This window comes from Ranitomeya variabilis, chromosome 1 (assembly GCF_051348905.1).
Source record: "Ranitomeya variabilis isolate aRanVar5 chromosome 1, aRanVar5.hap1, whole genome shotgun sequence".
Taxonomy (NCBI): domain Eukaryota; kingdom Metazoa; phylum Chordata; class Amphibia; order Anura; family Dendrobatidae; genus Ranitomeya; species Ranitomeya variabilis.
In genome coordinates this window covers 297,256,632-297,277,444 of record NC_135232.1, presented here as the reverse complement: position 1 = coordinate 297,277,444, position 20,813 = coordinate 297,256,632, and the positions used below count along the sequence as shown (strand labels likewise).

The window sequence follows — 20,813 nt, the reverse complement described above, 5'->3', positions numbered from 1 at the left end:
GAGGCCCATTGTTCTGCGTCTGAGTGCTCCATCTTTTCAACACTTCCAAAATTAGCCCATGTTGTAATACATCTCTATTTAGACTGCAGAGACTTCCGTTATAAACACTTTCATTAGCCTTTGTGTAGCCAGTTCAGACAGATGGACCAATGGTTTTATTTCAAGACGCCTTGGGGTTGTGTATGAAGATATCAGTGCTATAAAGTGGGTATAGGTCAAGATAAAAAAGAACCAAGCAATGGCCTACCCTTCTGGACAACCGTTTATGACCCCTCTCCGTTGTCAAGATTGGAGAGATTTTTAATTCTACGGCGTGCTGTTTATTGACTAGGTTACCGGCCACCTCTGCAGTCTATCAGTGGTAGTAAGTCTCCTAGGTAAGAAGTCCATTCTTGCAATCTCTTTGCTTTACAATTTGCACGTTCTGCTCTATAGCTGCCCTTGTGCTCCTCAGATGCTGCCGAGGCAAAGATGCTTCTGCTTGCAGTATGGGAGAGCTTAGCCGTGCCACCACCCAGACGGTCTGCAGCTGGGAGGTAGGGGAATGGTGCACTCCTATAGAAAGATGAGAGTGGAATTGGTCATGTCCGATAACTCTATTAAACTGCCGATTTAATAACGTTTTGAAGGTGTCCGGCCGGTTTATTGAAAGTGTAGCACCTGGGAGAAAATGAACTCTATTTCTGCTGTTAGCCGCTGGCTTTGAGTCGGTGACATGCTGGCACAGTTCCAGTCATTGCTCAGTATACTGTGAGCGATGGATATAAGTCGGCCCTGGCACTTTTATGGACAGTTTGATCAGCAGTGCATCAGTGGCAGCTGTCAGTCAAAGCGCCGGGGTGTGCCATTGGCACGCTGCTGTGACTGAAAGCCGGCGGCTCCCAGGAGAAGTAAAATTAATTTTCTCCTGGGTGCTGCATCTTCATTGCACTATTAACCTGCAGACTAACCCTGTATCTGCAGGTTAACCAAATTATCAGATATGACAGGTTCCTGTTAAGTCACATGTATTTTTAGAAGGTGGAGTTTTATAAGTAGAGAAACTGTCAGGAGGCCTTTTAGCTTTTATCTTGGTCTTTGGTTGCTTCTGTCAAATGTTCACCAGAGGAGTTTAAGAGGCACAATGTGTGTTCTTCATTCCTTGATGTGAAAAGTGCTTTTAGGTTTGCGGCAGTAAACGGTCTGATGACCCTTCTTTGAGTACTTGCAGTGGTTTTAGAAAATAGATTTTTAAGTAAATCATCCTCTGTTGCAGTGAAGCACACTAAAGATTGAGCCGGTATAGGACGAAATCGGCAAGTTCAGACTGACCCACTGGGGAGCAGGTGAATGATACAGTGGGCCACTGTGCAGACGTGCGCCCTCTCACCCCTGTATAAGCAGTAGTTGGCCTGATACGTTTGCTTCACAGTGTACAGACGAGCAACATCTCACCATTTACCAGATTACCCAGTTTACCGTTATATAGAAGCAGAGGTAAATGTGTGATTGAGGGTAACTCTATTATCTGCATGTAACTGAGCGGAGGGCCCCCAGAGTCCATTACTGGTGGGCCCTTGGCACCCCAGTCTGATATTGCTTCCACGTTTCCTAAAAGTGCATTATTGGGTTGAAACAAGATCTCGAATTCCAATTTGGGAGACTACTTTTTTAATTATTATTATTATTTTTTTTTTTTTTTGCTTCAGTCATTCATAATACAAATTTTTCATGCTATTTCCACAGCACTGGGGGCATGCAGTTTTCTAGAAAGTCATGGTAGGTCTGACCATATAACTAGGGAGCCCAGTCCTAGCAATAAAATACAGACAGGCTACGTTCCCACAATGAGCTTTTGATGATACACAATTTCTGTGTTCATTACGTGAAATAGGATACTTGGAATTTAAAAAAAATAAAAGCGTAAAAAAAGTCACCAAAATGTCATGGGAATGTAGCCTTATTCTTCCTCCATTGACTTGTACAGTTGGAATGAACGGTTCTTTTGGCATTTCCAAAGCAAATTTGTCCATAAGATTGTAATGATCCCTGACTCCAGTCGTTGTTTGAGTCACCACATGGCATTGCAAATCGTGAGCGAAGGCTTAGATGCAGCTGCTTGGCCTGGAAGACTCCATCCATGATGCAATGAAGGAAGGAGGATTTCATACAAATCCCGCTCTTCGGCATTGTACGGGCTCATTCTCTGTGCTTGTGTGGTCTGCTGTTTTGTGCTTGTGCTGTGGTTGCAGCTACTGTAAACTTCCCACTCTACGATGGCTTTTACAGTCGGCCAGGGCATCTGTTACCGAGGTATGGAAATCTGAACACAAAACTATTAAAAAGTTGCTATCTTGTTACTACTTTAAGTGAGAGAATGCTCCTGTCGTGTTTCCAAATAAAATAATTCCCGTAACTTTATTCCAACAAGATTAAAATAACATCCTCCAATTCATCCAACATTATTGTAATATTCAGCTTTTCCTACAGGTTTCAGACCGCTACTTAGTCCTTATTCATTGATATCGCAGACTTGACTTGGTGCTGTTGTTAAGAAAGCGTGTATCCAAAATGGCTTAAAAGGAATCTGGTTTTGCCACCTAATCTGAGAGCAGCATAATGTAGAGACAGAGAACCTGATTCCAGTGATGGAGCTCTTATTGGGCTACTTGCTACTGTTTTAGGCTATTTTAACTTAAAGGAATGATAAACATGCAGCCATGTAGTCCTCCGTATTCCAGAGCTCTGTACAACCCTGCCCTATCACTGATTGACATCTTTCTGCCTATGCACAGTGTACATGGAAGGCTGCTAATCAGTGGTGTAGGCGGGGTTATACAGAGTTCAGCATTCAGAGAACTGCTAGATCTGCAGCAGATAAAACCATGATTTTATTAAAACGGCTGCAAGTATCCCAGTAAGTGACACATCACAGGAATCGGGGTCTCTGCCCCTACATCATGTTGCTCTCAGATGGGGTAGGAAAAACCTGGTGTCAGATTGCCTTTAACTCGCTAGCTGCTGGATGTAGCAGCCCCAATCTACATGTAGTATATAGATATATATTTTTTTGCATGCTACTTTCTTCTCAGATGTTTAAGATGTCTTATCTAGCTAGGGTGGAGGCAGAAACTAACGACTTGTACTTGCTTGCCGCATAAGAAAAGCCTTTTGATTTGCATTGATTTGCAGTAGGCAGCAAATTGATGGCTAGGACTCGCAGGCGCATTTTTCATCCAGTTTGTTTGGTACATTGATCTCTTGATAGTGATTTATTGTAATGGTGAGATGTAGCAGGAGCGTACAGTCTGCACTGGTGACTGATTGCTGGTGACATGATGGAATACATTAATGCATTGCATGTTTGCTGGAGGCAATTTTCCTGTCACTGCTATGTCTTGTTTCCTTTCCCAAGTCTGACCGTTTTTTTTCTTTTTCTCCATGTCGGCGTGTAAAGACTTTACATGATCCTCTGCTGCTATTGTATAATCTGTATATCTGCGGAGGCAGTTACGTAGATCTGTCCTCTAAGGTTAATGAAGATGCTTTATTCTTAGGATGAAGGCACATAGCAAGCTGGCAGCTTCTCCTTGTGTTGTCTTCTTATGTTTTATGATATGTCTCCTGCAGTGCAATTTTCTGGATTTTAATGAAAGCCTGGCAGCTCTTCTAATAACCATGTTCTTGTGCACTTACGTTTTTGTGATTTGCAGCCCTCAAAAGTTTCATACTACAGATTCTTATCGAAGTTGTCATTGGGAATTTTAGGCAATTAAATTGTCGTATGTGCAGTAATGTGATGAATGCTCTCGCCATTACCTAAAATGATTTCTTAAGACTAATCGCCATCTAAGACAATGGTTCCTACTGCTCTGTGCCTATGTAAGGATTGTTTAGAACAGACACAGTTAGATTGTAATGTACGGGATGTAATTCAATAAATGATCTATTGATGACCCTCCTCCGACGGCTCCCATGTGCTATATACAGATCTTTGGGTCCTCGGAGAAAGATGTTCTTGCTGATCTGCTGTGACCAGTTTAAGGGGTACCCAAATGATTTACGCTTCTTAATAAAAAAAAATAAAATATATATATATATATATATATATATATATATATATATATATATATATATATATATATATATATATATCGAAGTAATGAATAATAAAGAGTTTTCTGATAATATTTGGACTACTAGGGATCATTGTCTTCAGGCTGAGGACACAGAGCATGGGCATATTTTTCCTTGGTTGGATGTGTGTCTATTTCTAATGGTGTTTGTTTTTTAGCCTGAGATACCCAATTATTGCATAGCTACGTATGAATAGTATTCTGTATTGCTCATTTTAAATGTCTTAGATAATGGAGTAATTAAAACTTTATTTCTGTGTCTCTTCTCCAGAATTCTTGTAGTTTTCTGTTCCTCCATTGTGCAGGTATTTTACTATTGTTACTAACTGTCTAGTAACCGTAATCTTCCCTGTCAATGATCTTGATTAGACTTTGTATTTATAATTTATGCTTTTCTTATATATCACCATCATATTCCAGAGTGCTTTATATACATTATTTGCACTGTCCCTATTGGGGCTCACAACCTAGATTCCCTATCAGTATGTCTTGTGTTGGAGGAACCTGGAGGAAACCCACCCAAACACGGGGAGTTTTACCATTCCATTTGTCTGTTCTGTTTTGAAAAACAAAATGAATGTAAAAACAGATCCATGGTATAACTGATACACACAACTGACCCAAGACTGACCTCATTCTATCCATTTCTGTTTGTAAGTAGTTAGAACAGAAGAGAAACAGTATGCAGAACATTTCCTTGTGTTCTAAAACCTGTAAACTAGCCGAACCCAGGAGGATCTCATGATCATTATTGGGGCACCTCTGCTTCCATTTGCATCAGTTACGCACCAGAAATATATTTTTGATATTTGTTCCATGTCTCTATTCTTAAAAAACGCAATGTCAAAACTTAAATGTGAGCATAGCCCTAGCGCGGCGTTACCAACAAATTTTCAGACTTCTTCCAAGTGGCAGCTTGCAGCGAAACACTTAGTATTGAAGGAGGATTGGAAACATTCATGGTTGGAAGGCACGGACAAACCGAAAGGGGAACTGCAGCGGTGTCAGCGGATCTCCCAAAATGTTTCATGCTCGTGGAGTAGCCTGTTGTGACTTCTTTACATTAGGGGAACCATTACTGTTGGATTGAGTTACATAAATAAGTGGCGGTAAAGGCGGCTATTCTCCTATGGATTGTAACAGTTAAATATAACTTCTGAGAATTCTTGCTTCTAAGGCAACGGGGGAAGATGTGGGTTTGTGTGAAATGTGGCAGATGGGTTCTAGAATGCAGTGCTTTGAACATAGAAAACTGTTATCCTTAAAATGCGTGCTTGACGTCATCCTTTCCTTTTTTTTTGTTCCCCTCCTGTGAAGATGTTCGCTGATCTCCAGCCGAGACATAGACCTGCTTTTGGCTTTCCTCACTGTAACAAGTGGTTCCCCAAATATATCCTTGTAAGGAAGTCCACATTTATCTTGATCAGTATGAAATAGAAATGTTTTCCTTTAAGGCTGAGTTTGGTAAAATGTTTCCTCGCGTTATAAATTATAGCAATAATGTTTAATTACTTTGTAAGCAGAAACATGGACAACATTACAACAGTATTTTTCCTTCGCTTCAAACAATTGGAACTTAATTGTATTCTGAAGATCACAATAAAGATCTAGATGTTGATGTAAAGGGATTTTGTGTTAACTGGAACCGGTCTCCATGCAGGAAGGGCTGAGCAGATTAATAGTTAGTTTTGGTAGAAAAATTAATTGTAACTTCTATCCTAGATGAAGGGGGTTTACACCTCCCAACACAAATTTCTGCAGTCACTTTGTGTCCCTTCAGATTATCTTGGCAACCTGGCAATCTTCACACTGTCAGGATTTCCCCTGATCTCCAGCCTAAGCGGGGACATGAAATATTTGAGCCGGGGACTCGGATAACCTGTCGTATTGAGAGACGCAGATGAGAATTTAGTTATTTAGTTGGTAATTGACCATGAGTATGTAAGCCACGTCAGATGACTGCCCACATCAGCTGGAAATAAAGGGGAATATTGACAGTGTGCATATTTCACACCGTCAGTACTGAGCAATCTGATCAACATAGGGTGAATGTAGAAATTTATGTAGAGCATGGAAAAAAATACTAAAGAAAACCTGTCCCAAGCTAATGGCATGTATGTAAAGGTGCTTTAATGCCGAAAAAATCCTTACCATTCTTGTAGAAATCCATTTTGTTGTTTAAGAGAAATCCAGAATTGAAATTACGGTAAATGTTAAAAAGAAATAGGCCCGATGCTATTGCATCGGGAGTTCGGTGAAATGAACATCAGCTGCTACCGGTATTAAAATCTGGCGCCAATACTGCTGGCAGCTGATTGGTCTCCAGCCTTGGCGGGAGATTCAAATCCCGCGCGGCACGCTCATTGGATCAGCCGGCAGGCTGCTCAGCCAATGAACGGTGCCCCGCTGGATTGAAATCCCCAGCCAAAGCCGCTCGCCACCGCTCATTGGCTGAGCTGCCAGTGGCTGAGCCAATGAGCGGCGCGGGATTCAAATCCCCCGCCAAAGCCGTGCGGCATCGCGATTGTGGGATAGCGACACAATCGCCAGAAGCTGTGACATTGCCGATTGGCAATAATATATTAGATGAGTTGCACTTAAAGCGCGACTTCATCTCGTTCTCTACCCCGCCTGCCTCCTGTCTCTGACTGATGGGTCGCTCCTTTAGATCACAGACAGGAGGCAGGCAGCGGGGTTCATATAGGGGGAGAGGCAAGACAGCTGTAAGTGCACTCCCCGCCCCACTGCACTTCCGGCTCATTAGCAGACAATTTCAGCTACAGATTTCATTAAGAGTTAAATCAAGGATTTAAGCTGCATTAAATCCTACACCTATTGGTAACTATTCTAAGTGAAATTACACACCTCAAGCAGTTTTACTTGGTACAAGTTAAAGCCAGCTGTGGGAAGCATGTATGAAATGAAATTAGCCATATTGGATGTGTCCCAGTGTTTGTTCATTACCAAGGCCAAATGTATACTGACTTGTTAAATCTGTTACTGAAACTGACTGACCTCAATAACAGAAATCTTGATTCCCCAAGATGCTCCAATATCTAGTGAAGTAGCCTGACCTATATGGGAAGTGTAGTTAACCCTATAATAATCGACTCCAATTGACTATTGTATAGGACATTGCTTTAAAAGTATTTCTCATTTGGATGATGAACTGTTGGCTTCAGAGTCCCTTCATCTGCACAATGACATTCAGCAACTGCTTAACTAATAACTTTCACCTTGAACATGCATCTTTAGAGCAATAGACCTTATTAGTAGTAAAAACCTGGCTTCACTGAGACCTTGTTCTTCCATTTTGGTCTATGCATTTTATATGGTGACCAGGTCTGGGCAGCACTGCCCACTTCTACTTGCTCGTTTACTTTTAATTTCTGAAACGTTGGGGGCTTTAAAACTTTTCTGTATTTCCACGTAACTTTTTAAAGGGTCTGATACACCAAAAATCTTCTCATATTGTAAAATTACCCATTATTTATTGATATTTTTTGTATTGGGCCATTGTCTTAAAGGGGTTGTCCAATATCGCTTGTTCACCGTAATGGAATATTGATTGATGATCTACAGCCAAAGTGAGGCCGCCCATTGGCAGCAGGCATCATGTGACACGAGTCATGTCACTCACCGGGAACAGCAGCGCTGATACTACTGGAACAGTGCCGCTGCACAAGGTGAGTATACATTGTTTTTGTTTTGTATGGGGTCATGAATTGAATAAACTGGGGTGGTCACTTTAATTAGTTGTTCTTGAAGAATCAGCCATTCAGGGCAGAGATACACGTGTGGTTTCTTTCTGCTTGTGGTGACGCAATACGTGTGTGTTGGGAATAATTGTAAATTGGATTATACAATTAAACTAAACTATGGCACTATGCACATTTACCCCTTTCACCCCGTGAAATTTTCCGTTTTTTCCTTCCCCTCTTCCAAGATCCATAACTTTTTTTATATTTACTGTCGATATGGCCATATCAGGGTTGTTTTTTTGCGGGATGAGCTGGAATTTTTTCCCATTTTCCAGTACACTATATGGTAAAATCAATAGTGTTATTCAAAAGTACAAAACGATCTGGAGGGAGATGTCACTCCTGAGCTGCTGCTGATGAATCCGCTATGGTTTCCAACTGATAAAAATTTATCAGTAAAACAGGTTTACGTGGTCAACATGTTTCGAGGTTGCGCAGGGTCTCTTCAACACGACAGAAGTCTGCCCACCTTAGTTTACGTAAACCCGAGTGTCCCACAGTGATCTCAGGTGTAGAAGAGTCACATCGGGAGATGTGACTGCTCTACCCGGCCACCTGCGATACACTGACAGGAGGTAATTGCTCCCGCAGTGTCTCACTGAGCTGCCGTGAGAGAGTTCACTGGAGTTCATCAGCTGATCAGCTCCGGTGCTTTCACTTACGGCACCCCTGCGTGAGAACCTTCCCACGGCTGCTCAGTACTTTACACTGCGGGTGCGATTACCTCTACCTCCTGTCAGTGTATCACCGGCCGTCTTTGAGAGCAATCACATCAGTGACTGATCTCAAAGTCATCAGGATCGTCGTGGGATATTATGGATTATTATCTTCTCTGCAGACAGGTGAGGAATATTAAAACAGTATAAAGTGCCAATATACCAAAGATTTTATTAAATAATTTATAAAAATAATTTTTAAGCAAAAAGTTATACAAGGTAACTGCTAAAAAAGCAGGGACAGCCACTACCAATGTATACACCAGTTTTCTACCAAAGCAATGCCTGCATACAAAAACTTAATAACAATCTAAATTAGAATCACAAGTACATCAACTACATAGTGTAGGGGCATAACACCCTGTCAGAATCAATGATGGCAATGTAATAAAGAAGTAATGAGCAGCACTTACATGGAAAATGTCTGTGTGTGGCGTCCCCACCGCCCCAACGCACGTTTCGCTTCTTCTCCTGACGAAGAAGCGAAACGTGCGTTGGGCGGCGGGGACACCACACACAAAGACGTTTTCCATGTAAATGCTGCTCATTACTACTTTATTACATTGCCATCATTGATTCTGACAGGGTGTTATGCCCCTACACTATGTAGTTGATGTGCTTGTGATTCTAATTTAGATTGTTATTAAGTTTTTGTATGCAGGCATTGCTTTGGTAGAAAACTGGTGTATACATTGGTAGTGGCTGTCCCTGCTTTTTTAGCAGTTACCTTGTATAAATTTTTGCTTAAAAATTATTTTTATAAATTATTTAATAAAATCTTTGGTATATTGGCACTTTATACTGTTTTTCTTTTTTGGTTGATATAATATTCAGTTCTTTGTGCCCTTGAGATCTGGTATGGGTTTAGTGGTATAGGTGAGGAATATTGTAGTTTATTTTATTTTTGTTGCAGGAGACGTTGGCTTCGGTGGATTAGGTGTTCGGTGAGTATGGTTTAAGGTTCATTAAAGGAGTCTGTGATATTATTTCAAATAAAAAACTGTATTTTATCTTTATTTATTTATTTTTTTATATAGCGCTAACATATTCCGCAGCGCTTTACAGTTTGCTCACATTATCATCACTGTCCCCCGATGGGGCTCACAATCTACATTCCTTATCAGTATGTCTTTAGAATTCTGTATTCTGTGTGTGTGTGTTTTTTTTTTTTTTTTTTATATACAATATCACTATGGGATTACTAATGGATAGGTGTCTTATAGATGCCTCTCCATTACTAACCTGTGTGCTTGATTTCAACTGAAAATACAAAGGTGACATGAACCCCACAAATATGAACCCCAGTTGCCACCTCTACAGGTCAAGTGGGAAGAGCGAGGCTAAGCGCCAGATTTGGTGCATCTTAGAGATGCGCGTTTTCTGGGGCAGCTGAGAGGTGATGTTTTTAGTCTGGGATGGGGCCAATAATGGCCTCTTCCTAGACTATTAATATCAGCCCGCAGCTGTCTGCCTAGTTTTTGCTGGTTAGATTTTTTAGGGGAACCCTATGTCAATTTTTAATGGAGTCCTCCTGTAAACTAGCCAGTAAAGGCTAACCAAACAGCTGTGAGCTGATATTAGTAGCCTAGGCACCTTTATGGATATTGGCTCCTTCCCAGAATATTAACATCAGCCCTCAGCCATTGTCCTTCCCTCTGCTGGTTATTAAAATTATGCGGGAGCCCACGCAATTTTTTTTCTTCAAAATTTATAGTTTGGTTATAGTCTATGTACGTTCGTTCTGTTAACGCTCCTACATAAGCTGATGACAGCGTGTGTAGGATTGTGTGTTTGTGTGTGTGCTTGTTTACTTATTGGCTTACTAATGACTAAACCTATGGCTTGGTGTCAATGACAGCTGCTGACACCAAGCCCAAACCCCATTACTCTAATGCCACTGCATTAGCATGAAACAGGTGGTGTTGAACCAAGAAATTACATCACAAAAAAACAAAAACTTTATTTAGATCAAAAGTCTTCATTGCTGTACAAAAACAAATGCAAAAACTCACCAAAAATGCATGTTTTTGCCGCAGCGTTTCCCTGCCAAGAGATGCCAAAACCTTGCAGAAATTTCTGCAAGCAAATACTCAACGAGCACACATTGCCTAATCCAAGAAAAGCAACCTTTGCTGACCTTTTAGAATAGATTCAGAAAGAGAGCATTAGATGGTTCCTTAGGCTCCAACAGTACACACTGGGTACAGTTGGCTTGAAAAAGGTTTATCCTTTCACATGTATATTATTATTTATTATAGCGACATTTTTTCAATGGCTCTTTACATGTGAAAAGGGTATACGTAATAAAAACGAGTACAATAATCATGAACCTTGCAAGTCCTTGACTGGTACAAGAGGAGGGAAGATCCTGCCCATGAGGCCTCAGTCTACAAGGGATGGGTGATGATACAGTAGGTGATAGTAGAGCTGGTCATGTAGCGGTGTAGCAGTTTGGTGGTTACTGCAGGTTGTAGGCTTGTCAGAAGAGGTAGGTCTTCAGGTTCCTTTTGAAGGTTTCCACGGTGGGTGAGAGTCTAAGGCTACTTTCACACTAGCGTTAACTGCAATCCGCCACAATGCGTCGTTTTGCCGGAAAAACGCATCCTGCAAAAGTGCTTGCAGGATGCGTTTTTCCCCCATAGACTTACATTAAGCGACGTATTGCGACGGATTGACACACGTCGCAACCGTCGTGCGACGGTTGCGCCGTGTTGTGGCGGACCGTCGGGACCAAAAAACGCTACATGTAACATTTTTTGCTCCCGACGGTCCGCTTTTTCCGACCGCGCATGCGCGGCCGGAACTCCGCCCCCACCTCCCCGCACCTCACAATGGGGCAGCGGATGCGCTGGAAAAATGCATCCGCTGCCCCCGTTGTGCGGCGGAGACAACGCTAGCGTCGGGAACCTCGGCCCGACGCTAGTGTGAAAGTAGCCTAATATGTTGAGGTAGAGAGTTCCAGAGTAGAAGCTGTGCGAGACAAATCTTGTATGGTATTGTGGATAGAGATGAGAGGGAGGAGAGAAGGAGACCTTGTGAGGATCGGAAGTTGCATGCTGGTAATATTAATACAGATTTTGTATCATGCTGAGACATCTTATATGTGGAGGGTTTAGGATTAAAAGACTTCCTATGTAACCTACAGTAATCATTATTTGCAGTTTGGAATGCATAATTTATTCTTATCTGTATGCAATATTTATCATGCAAACATGGGATTGTATGTAGGTGCCCAGTATACGTAGTATTAGATCAATAGTAAAACTTGGTCCCCTTCTTTGGAGCTATTTTGTAACTTTTCAGACTGTTTGACCTGCTTTGCAGATCGGTAAACCCCTTATTCTGGGAATATCTTCCCAGCATTGCATCTGTAAAAAAAAGAAAAAGCAATTAGTTATCCCCAGTGTATTTTAGAGAACAGCTTTGTGCACATTTGTGCTGGATGACAAAGCACCCATCCGTATGGTTTGGCTAATGTACTTAATTTCCTCTGGAGCTACCACAGCTTCAGTTCTGTTTTTATCTTTGTTATTAAATTGATACATTTTCCAACAAGGCTCATATAGTTTTGTTTTCCTCCTTTTGATTTTATGAGTGATTGGTGCTAATATTGCGATGTTTAACCATATCACTTAAAAAGAACGTGTCAGTCCTATCGCGTCTCACTTCATAAATACTTGCACTCTCTATGAAATGGTTCTGGAGCATGCTTTCATGTGTTATTGTTTCTATTTCACCTGAAAATACAAGATAAAATTGACAACTGGGTGTTGCCATTCTACTTGTCAAAGAGCCGCCTCGCTAAATAATCTGTAACTTTCAGCATTGAATGGATAATATGGGACTGCACGGGCACACCTGTTCAATGCAGAAAAAGGGGGAGACACAGAGCGCAATAGGGTCTTATCTGGTGGAGAAATTGGTTTAGGTGAGAGGCAAAGGAATTTCACACCTTTTGGGGTTGTTATAACGAGATGATTGAACATCGTCGGCTCCCTCCTTATTTGGCAAGCTATAGCGCTTACCGAAGAAGCTGCATTGGGAACCCGGATACCTGGAGCGCTCCCGATAATCAGGTGTTCGGCACCGCAGCTTCCTGTATCGCGACTGTGTGATAGTCACAACACATAGGCTCTCCATACATGTGTTGTGACTCACACAGCCGCGACACATGCAGCTTCGGCGCCGAACACCTGATTATCGGGAGCGATAATCCCTGTCATGGCCCGCCCAATTCTGGAGATTGGGCTGGCCATGACAGGGATTTCATGTGGTAAATCATTCAGCTGCTGTGATGAAAACTAAATCTCCGAGCACTAAAAAATACTCAGACCCCCGAGCATGCTCGAGAAATCTCGAGTAACGAGTATATTCGCTCATCACTGCTTGTCATGAATTAGACGGGCTGTAGGGATGAGATCCTGCTGCGCCCCTGTCCTAACCTAGTGTGAAGACATCAGAAGTCGCAAACTTTGGGTTCCTCTCCAAGTTTTGTGACTTTTCAGAGCTTTTATGCTATAATTCTGATGTGGAAGCTGTGGTGGATCAGCCCTATAACTACCTAGGAGATATGGAGTTCTGCATCAGAAATACAGCCACCGCCTTAGACAAAGGCTACATGGGACTTATTATAGTGCTACTAGTGAATACATTGAGTTGTGTGCAATCTTTAGGACTGCAGCAGTCACTCAATAGCTAAACCTAATTAGCAGTGATACAAAGTCTTTTTTGGGACAATTTGTGACTTATCAAACATTGATGTTTTGAAGAATTACTGCAGCACGTCCATTCAGCTCGCTCTCACACTGTTAGTAGAGCAAATAGTGCATATGCCATGTATTGCTGGTCAGACAGGCCGGCAATGAGTTTTCTATGCAGAAAAATGTTTTTTTGAATTTAGTTAATCACTGATTTTGACTTTTGAAATATATACCGCGCTCTGGTTCCATGTGAGTATAAATGTCTTATGATTAGAAGTATGGTCATTGAAAATGCACTTTTTGAAGGAGGATTTGTCTTTGAACTAATATCTGGCAGTGCTCGGTAAATGACGGAGGCTGAACAGCATCCTACCTTCACTTCCTGCGGCTCCATAAATATTGCATTGCTTGTTACCAGTGATTTTCCCTGTGTTTCTCCCTGTCTTTGATATGTGGCCGCACTTTAATTTACCCTACTGGTGCCCAGCTGTTTTAAAAGGCTTTGGAGTAGATGCAAGTGAGATTTTCAGCACGCAGAACTAATAGCTGCAATTGTACTGTCAGTCTAGGAAGCATTTGAATAAGGTTTGCTGAAAGGATTGTAGCGTGCGTCTCTATGGAGCCTGGTATGACAGCTTTATATTCAATATTTCCTCACTGACCGTTTTGTAATTTCTTGCCTTCATGTAATATGGACTGATACTGTGTTATAAATATTGAAATGCCCTTGTTACCTACACAATCAAACTTTATTCTAAAGAGTTTAAATACATGGAAATCTAGGTGCTGATGGCCATGGTGGTAAGGAAAAGTCAGGGGCATAGCCCTAGAACATTTGGGTGATGATAAATGACTTATCATTTTCAAAGATAACTTTATTGGTATGTGGCATAGTAACAAAAAACGGTAATTACATGAAGACTATAGATGTTAATGTAACAGAACACAAAAATAAAGGCTCAATGATAGTAATATTAAAGAGGTCATCCACTACTTTAATACTGATGACCTTCGGATTGGTCATAGATGTCTGACTGACTAGGGTCCGACACTCGGCACCTCCACTGATTTGGTATATTGGCACTTTATACTGTTTTTCTTTTTTGGTTGATATAATATTCAGTTCTTTGTGCCCTTGAGATCTGGTATGGGTTTAGTGGTATAGGTGAGGAATATTGTAGTTTATTTTATTTTTGTTGCAGGAGACGTTGGCTTCGGTGGATTAGGTGTTCGGTGAGTATGGTTTAAGGTTCATTAAAGGAGTCTGTGATATTATTTCAAATAAAAAACTGTATTTTATCTTTATTTATTTATTTTTTTATATAGCGCTAACATATTCCGCAGCGCTTTACAGTTTGCTCACATTATCATCACTGTCCCCCGATGGGGCTCACAATCTACATTCCTTATCAGTATGTCTTTAGAAAAGATACTGCATTAGCCCCATAGGTGAAAAAGAATGGCTACTACAGATGGATATGGGAACCGATTATGGGACTGGATGTCACAGACACATCATGTATCGCCAACATTTCACTTGCCAAATAAGCTTAAACAGCACGCCTGTTCCCTCTCCCACCTCTCCAACATGCTTTTCGCATCAGCAGCAGAGTCCCTGACAAAGCTGACACAAAACACACACATGGGCACTTTGTTTTTTTTTTAGTTTTTTATTGCAGGTGATTTAATATTTCTATCTTTGAGCCCGTGTGTTCTTATTTGTGTCAGACTAGAATAATATCTATATTTTCCATGGCCTAACCCTTTGCAATCATGATACATCATTATTCTATGAATCTTATATCTTTTAATCAATGTCTATTTTTTTTTATTTTTTTTTTATCATAGCCTTGTTCTAATAGATATATTTCTTATGAACTACTGAAAACAAATATTTTTCTGATCTTTATATACGTAGTTTGGGTTACATGCATTAAAAAGCTCAGGACTGGGACAGCATCTTACAGTACACAAGTTTTCTTCAATGCAAGGTATCAAAATGGAGGATACCAGAATGTACCGCATCTTTCCATTAAATGGTATCAACCACTGAGGCAATTTGTTACCATCTTTTCAGTTAGCCATTAAAAGGTATCAACCACTGAGGACTCTCATGTCTAAATATTTTTCTACTTCATTGCAGACAGTGCCATTTTGGCTGGTAAAGCAGCTTGCTACATCTTTGTTTAGCTGTGATTTCCCTCATTGTAATAAATGCAATACTATTGTGTGGTTGATTTATATTAAGACTGATATGAAGGCTAACATACACAATACACAGATACATGAGGAAATCCTGTATGTAGCACATTTTCAGAAGCATTAATAGCATGGAGGACAGTACTAAGCAGTGTAGCTGTGAGTCCCGCTCTGGATCAAGATAAAACACTTATTAGAAAGCAGCTGCACCATCTGAGTCTCGTTTCTTGTCTCAAGCGGCGGATACCGTGTCTGAAGGAAGCACACTTCTCCCTCCCATGGGAACCATTTCGGCTCTTAGGTGCTACGTTCCACCTATTGGATAACTATCCACCACTAACATACCATAATTAAGTGTCTACCACTTTTCTCATCAGTGCCATATAGGGTTCCTCTCTATATCGTGGCTTATAGCTCTTATCTTCTTCCTTCTTTTTGCCTGGCCCCATAGGCCCACACTGGCACGTGACTGATGAAAGTCCAAGAAAGGACTGAAACTTTTCGAGTGCTACAAATAAAACGTTATTCACGTTTACTGAAGTTGAGTGCTAGACTTCTTTTTTATTATTACTACGAGTTCATAGACACCAAACATGCCTAGGTTCTTTATTTAAGTGGTGAAAGAAATACAAACTTTGGTAAAAAATAAGGCGCCATTTTCCAATACCCGTAGCGTCTCCATTTTTCGTGATCTTGGGTTGGGTGAGGGCTTATGTTTTGCGTGCCGAGCTGACATTTTTATTGATACCATTTTGGTGTAGATAAGATCTTTTGATTGCCCGTTATTGCATTTTATTGCAATGTAGCGGCAACCAAAAAAACATAATTCTGGTGTTTTGACTTTATTTCTCGTTACTCCGTTTAGTGATCAGGTTAATTATTTTTTTTATATTGATAGATCGGGCGATTCTGAACGCGGCGATACTAAATGTGTATGTTTGATTTTTTTTTTTTATTATTGCTAGAAGCTGCAGTTGTCCGATCGTCCCTATTACATGCAGGTGATGATCAGATCGCCTGTATGCAGCAGAAATGCTCACTTGCTATGAGCGCCGACCACCAGCTGTTCAAAACAGCTGCCATGGGCCAGGAAAGATGTGGGCTCAGCACCGGAGGGAGTCCGTGGGAGTACTATTACGCCCATCGTCGGAAAGGGGTCATGATCAATGACCACCTAAACCATGAAGGGGTTCTTCAAATTTTGTGAAACCAAGAAAAGAAGCAGCTGTACTGCTGTCTTTTTGTTCAAGTGCTGCGTCTCTGCTGTTCCCAATGTTGCATCGTTTTACAAACTACTACCCCACTTAAGTTTGCAGCCAATCACTTGTTTCCGAGTTACACTACCCCAGAACACTCAGACCAGTGATAGGCTGCATACATCGTTTGGGACATGCGGGCTTTGTTTTCTACAATCAAACTAAAAGCCATATCTTTGCAAGTGCTCAAATGCCTCGGAAACATATACAGTATGTGTGCATATATATTCATTTATATATGTACATTTTCATGATATAGGGCTATATGAGAGCTTAATTTTTGTCCCTTGAGCTGATGTTTTTACTGATGCCATTTTGAGGTAGATGCAATGGTTTGATCATGTCTTATTGCTGTTTAATGCAATATTGCGGTGGCCAAAAAGCCCCATAATTCTAGCTCCTTGATTTTTTTTTTTTTTTCACATTACGCCGTTTAGCATGCTGATTAATTTATTTTATCTTTTGATAGATCGGATTATTACAAACATCAGAGGTATCAAATATGTGTATTGTTGTTTTTTGTTTGGTTTTTTTAAATTATTTTTTGTGCTTTTAACTGTATTTATTAGCTTCCTGTAGGGGATTTGAATCTGCGATCATTAATTAATTGTTTGTAGTGTAGAACTATTCTGCAAAGAGAAAATCACAATCTCTTATGAACACCATCTATATTCTGAATTTCACAGGAGAATCATCATGAAAAGCACTGAGATGTTCAGCAGCCCCCTGGCCTTCATGGCAACCCATCATCTCTCCGTGATCACATTATGGCCACGCCGATAGGCTCGTGGAATAATGTACCACCTCTGCCGATGCGTGTTAAGTGCCGCTTTCAGAGATTGTCAGTGCCATTTATCAGGTTAACGGCTCCACCCATGGGGTAGCCATCATCAGCCGGGAAAGATGCGATCTCTGTGTGCAAGCCCTCATTAAAGTCAGGGACACCACAATGTTTGTCATTTGTTGTGAAGAGGTTAAAAAAAATGACGGTAATCCTTTTCCACATTTTTAAAGCTATTTGGCTTCCATAGAAGGACACTTAAGCTACCCAGGGTGGATATTACAAGTTGATGTCTTTTTTGTGGTGCGCAGGATTTGTTATAGCTACTACATTTATGCCTTGATTCATGAAGAATGGCATTTTGGATGGCAGTCTTAATGATATGTGCCAAATTCACTTAGAGGCGCAGTAACATTTTTAACATAGGGAATGTCACCACCTTTAATGAATTTGTCAGGTGAGCGTTACAATGCCCCATTCGGCCTCTTCCCCATATTGCCGGAGCGGGCCAAAAGTGGCATGAAAATGCCAAAAGTTGCACAACAAAATTGGTGAGTGTTTTGTGTTTCATGGTAGAAATGTGGTGAAAACACTGAATCGGTCCCACAGTTTAGGGCTCTTTGTCTCTCCTGTGGTTTTATGCTTTACGTAGTAGCAGATGCTCCATTACAACCTGAGTACTCCAATATTGATCAGTATATATTTTTACAATATACATGACTAGCTGTGGCTGATAAGTAGTAAATATGTGTATATATATATATATATATATATATATATATATATATATATATATATATATATATAATTTTTTTTTTTTTTGGCACAGTACATCATATTCCATGTAAAGACTCACAGCTGTTGTTAGTCTTGATTAATAGCCTACCTATTTGGTTTATTATTGATGATTTCATTGTTATCTACCGTACATAGTATCCTACTATATTGATCCTATTCCTAAAAAGCACAGCCGTTTACCGAAGTATAAAGCACTAAAGCTGCATTTACACTGAAAGATAATTGTGATAGAGCTTTGGTAATGCTAGTTTCATGGTTATCTTGCCGTGTAAACAGGCTGTTGATAATCCTATGAACAAATTCGCAGTGCAAAAGATCATCGTTCTCACCGATGCATCGTCCTGTGTAAGCCGGACTTGTGCTGCAGAGAACCGTGGCCGTCTATACGCACTGATCAGTCTGGGCGCATCGATTGCGTTAAGCTGCCTGTGTAAACTTTATTACGATCTAGAACCACGCAACTTGATGGATGAGCAATCTGTAGGAAGATTGATCTTCTGCAAGCCTAGAAAGGTTCACCAGAATCTTCTACGTCATTATCTTGATAGTTTGAAGTCAATAATTTGCTGGACTTCTGCTACGCCTTGCTCCTTCTAATCTTCCAAATCTTCTACGTCGGTATCTTGATAGTATGAAGTCAACGGTTTGCTGGTCTTCTGCTACACCTTGTTCCTTCAAATCTTCTATGTAAGTATCTTGATAGTATGAAGTCAACGGTTTGCTGGTCTTCTGCTACACCTTGTTCCTTTTATTCTTCCAAATCTTCTACATCCTTTTCTTGGTAGTATGAAGTCAATGGTTTGCTGGTCTTCTGCTACGCCTTGTTCCTTCTATTCTTCTAACCATGATGTCCTTCTTCAGTGATTGCTCTCTTTGAATGATGTGTCCACAGTAGCCAAGTCTTAGCATGGTGATCCTTGCTTTTTGAGAGACCTGTTTGGCTTGATTTGTTCCTAAATTAGTTTATTTTTTTCTTCTTACCATCAATGGTCAGTGACCAATAAAGGTTTACCGATCTGCAGCTGTATTGTTCTCACAGTCAGTCCATGTAAACAGACCCTGGGGTAACACAAAAGCAATAACCAAAAAGAAATGTACATGCCATGTTCTGCACATTTACACAGAAAGTTGAAATATTGCGCGTCCCTTTCAATACACTGTTTACTTTTTATTTTTTACTTAATTTTTATATCAAAACTGATTTTTTTTTCATACATGTGTCTTCTCATTCAATGTTGTCTGATGACTGATTTCCTTATTCTGACATTTTTCAGTGTCTACTTTCTATGAGCCAAAGGAAATAAAGATGTCTTGTTGAGACAACAGCCAAAAAGATAATGTGTGAGAATTTAAAGTGTGAACACAGCCCTAATGAAATTCATAGCGGTGCTCAACTGTAGAGGTCCCTTTAGTGAAAATACGAGTTAACAGCAGCATGAAATCCTGCAGCCTCTTGACAATAGCAATTTGCTCTCAGTACGAGTTTCAGAACTGGTCTTTAAATGTGAGGATTTAGAGCCATATAGCTATAAGAATGGAGCCATTTCACTGAGTGTTAATCTTACATTTGTGATATTTTCTACTTTTTGTCCTGGTGACTTGCCGTACGTTTAGATAGAAACTAGAGTGGCCATTAATCATTGGGACGAGATGGTTGAAGGATGCTACTTCTTACTGAATTGATAACTGTTATTGTAGCACAGTTGGAACAATCTTTGATAATGGACATGCTGGGATTATAAGAGGAAGCCCCTCGACCACTGCACTTTGTTCCACTTTGGCTAAAAAAAGCTTGGACACCTAAGGGTTTGAATCATCTTTTTTTTTTATTTTTGCAGAGGCTATGAATTTATTTCTTTTACAACACAGCATTTGTATTACAGAAATGTCCATGTATAACGTGCACATGCATTTCCATCAATGTATTATGTTGCCAAGTACAGGATAACTGTGTAAATGTGAGGCTGTTTGGAAATATAGAGTGCACAGCATAACCTTCTATAGGCCACATGAGACCTATACCGTATATCTCTTATTAAAGAAAAATAATTTGTGTCCACATATGAAACTCCTCTCTCCCACTGCACTGATCCCTCATTATTAGCTCACTGGTACAAATCCTCTTTGGTGAAAAAGAGAGATTATGAGGTTCACTGAGTGATCAGGTTACATCTGCTGCCCATAGAAGTCGATGATGTGGGAGGGAGATGAGATGGGGGCAGGAAGACACAAAATAGCTTATGTAGAGGGAAACAGATTCTGATGGGTTATGTAAAGTGTTTTTCTACATCATAGTACTGCTCATTACTCAGCCATCACTCTTTCTACACTTTGTAGCTGAATTTGGAGAAAATTGACTGTCTTAAAGGGATTCTGTGGGCAGGTTTTAGCTATATAATCTGAGATCAGCACAATGAAGCATCTTAGTCATAGATTTCCGGGATGTGTCCCTCATTACACTGGGTGGTGTTGTTTCCTACAGTGTTT

The 20,813-nt window shown here is 40.5% G+C and overlaps 1 protein-coding gene across 2 annotated transcripts in view; it reads left to right on the top strand.

Annotated features, from left to right (window-relative positions):
• GRK3 (G protein-coupled receptor kinase 3) overlaps window positions 1-20,813 on the top strand; it is a 357,635-nt gene that overhangs the window by 189,029 nt on the left and 147,793 nt on the right. The window lies entirely within an intron of this gene.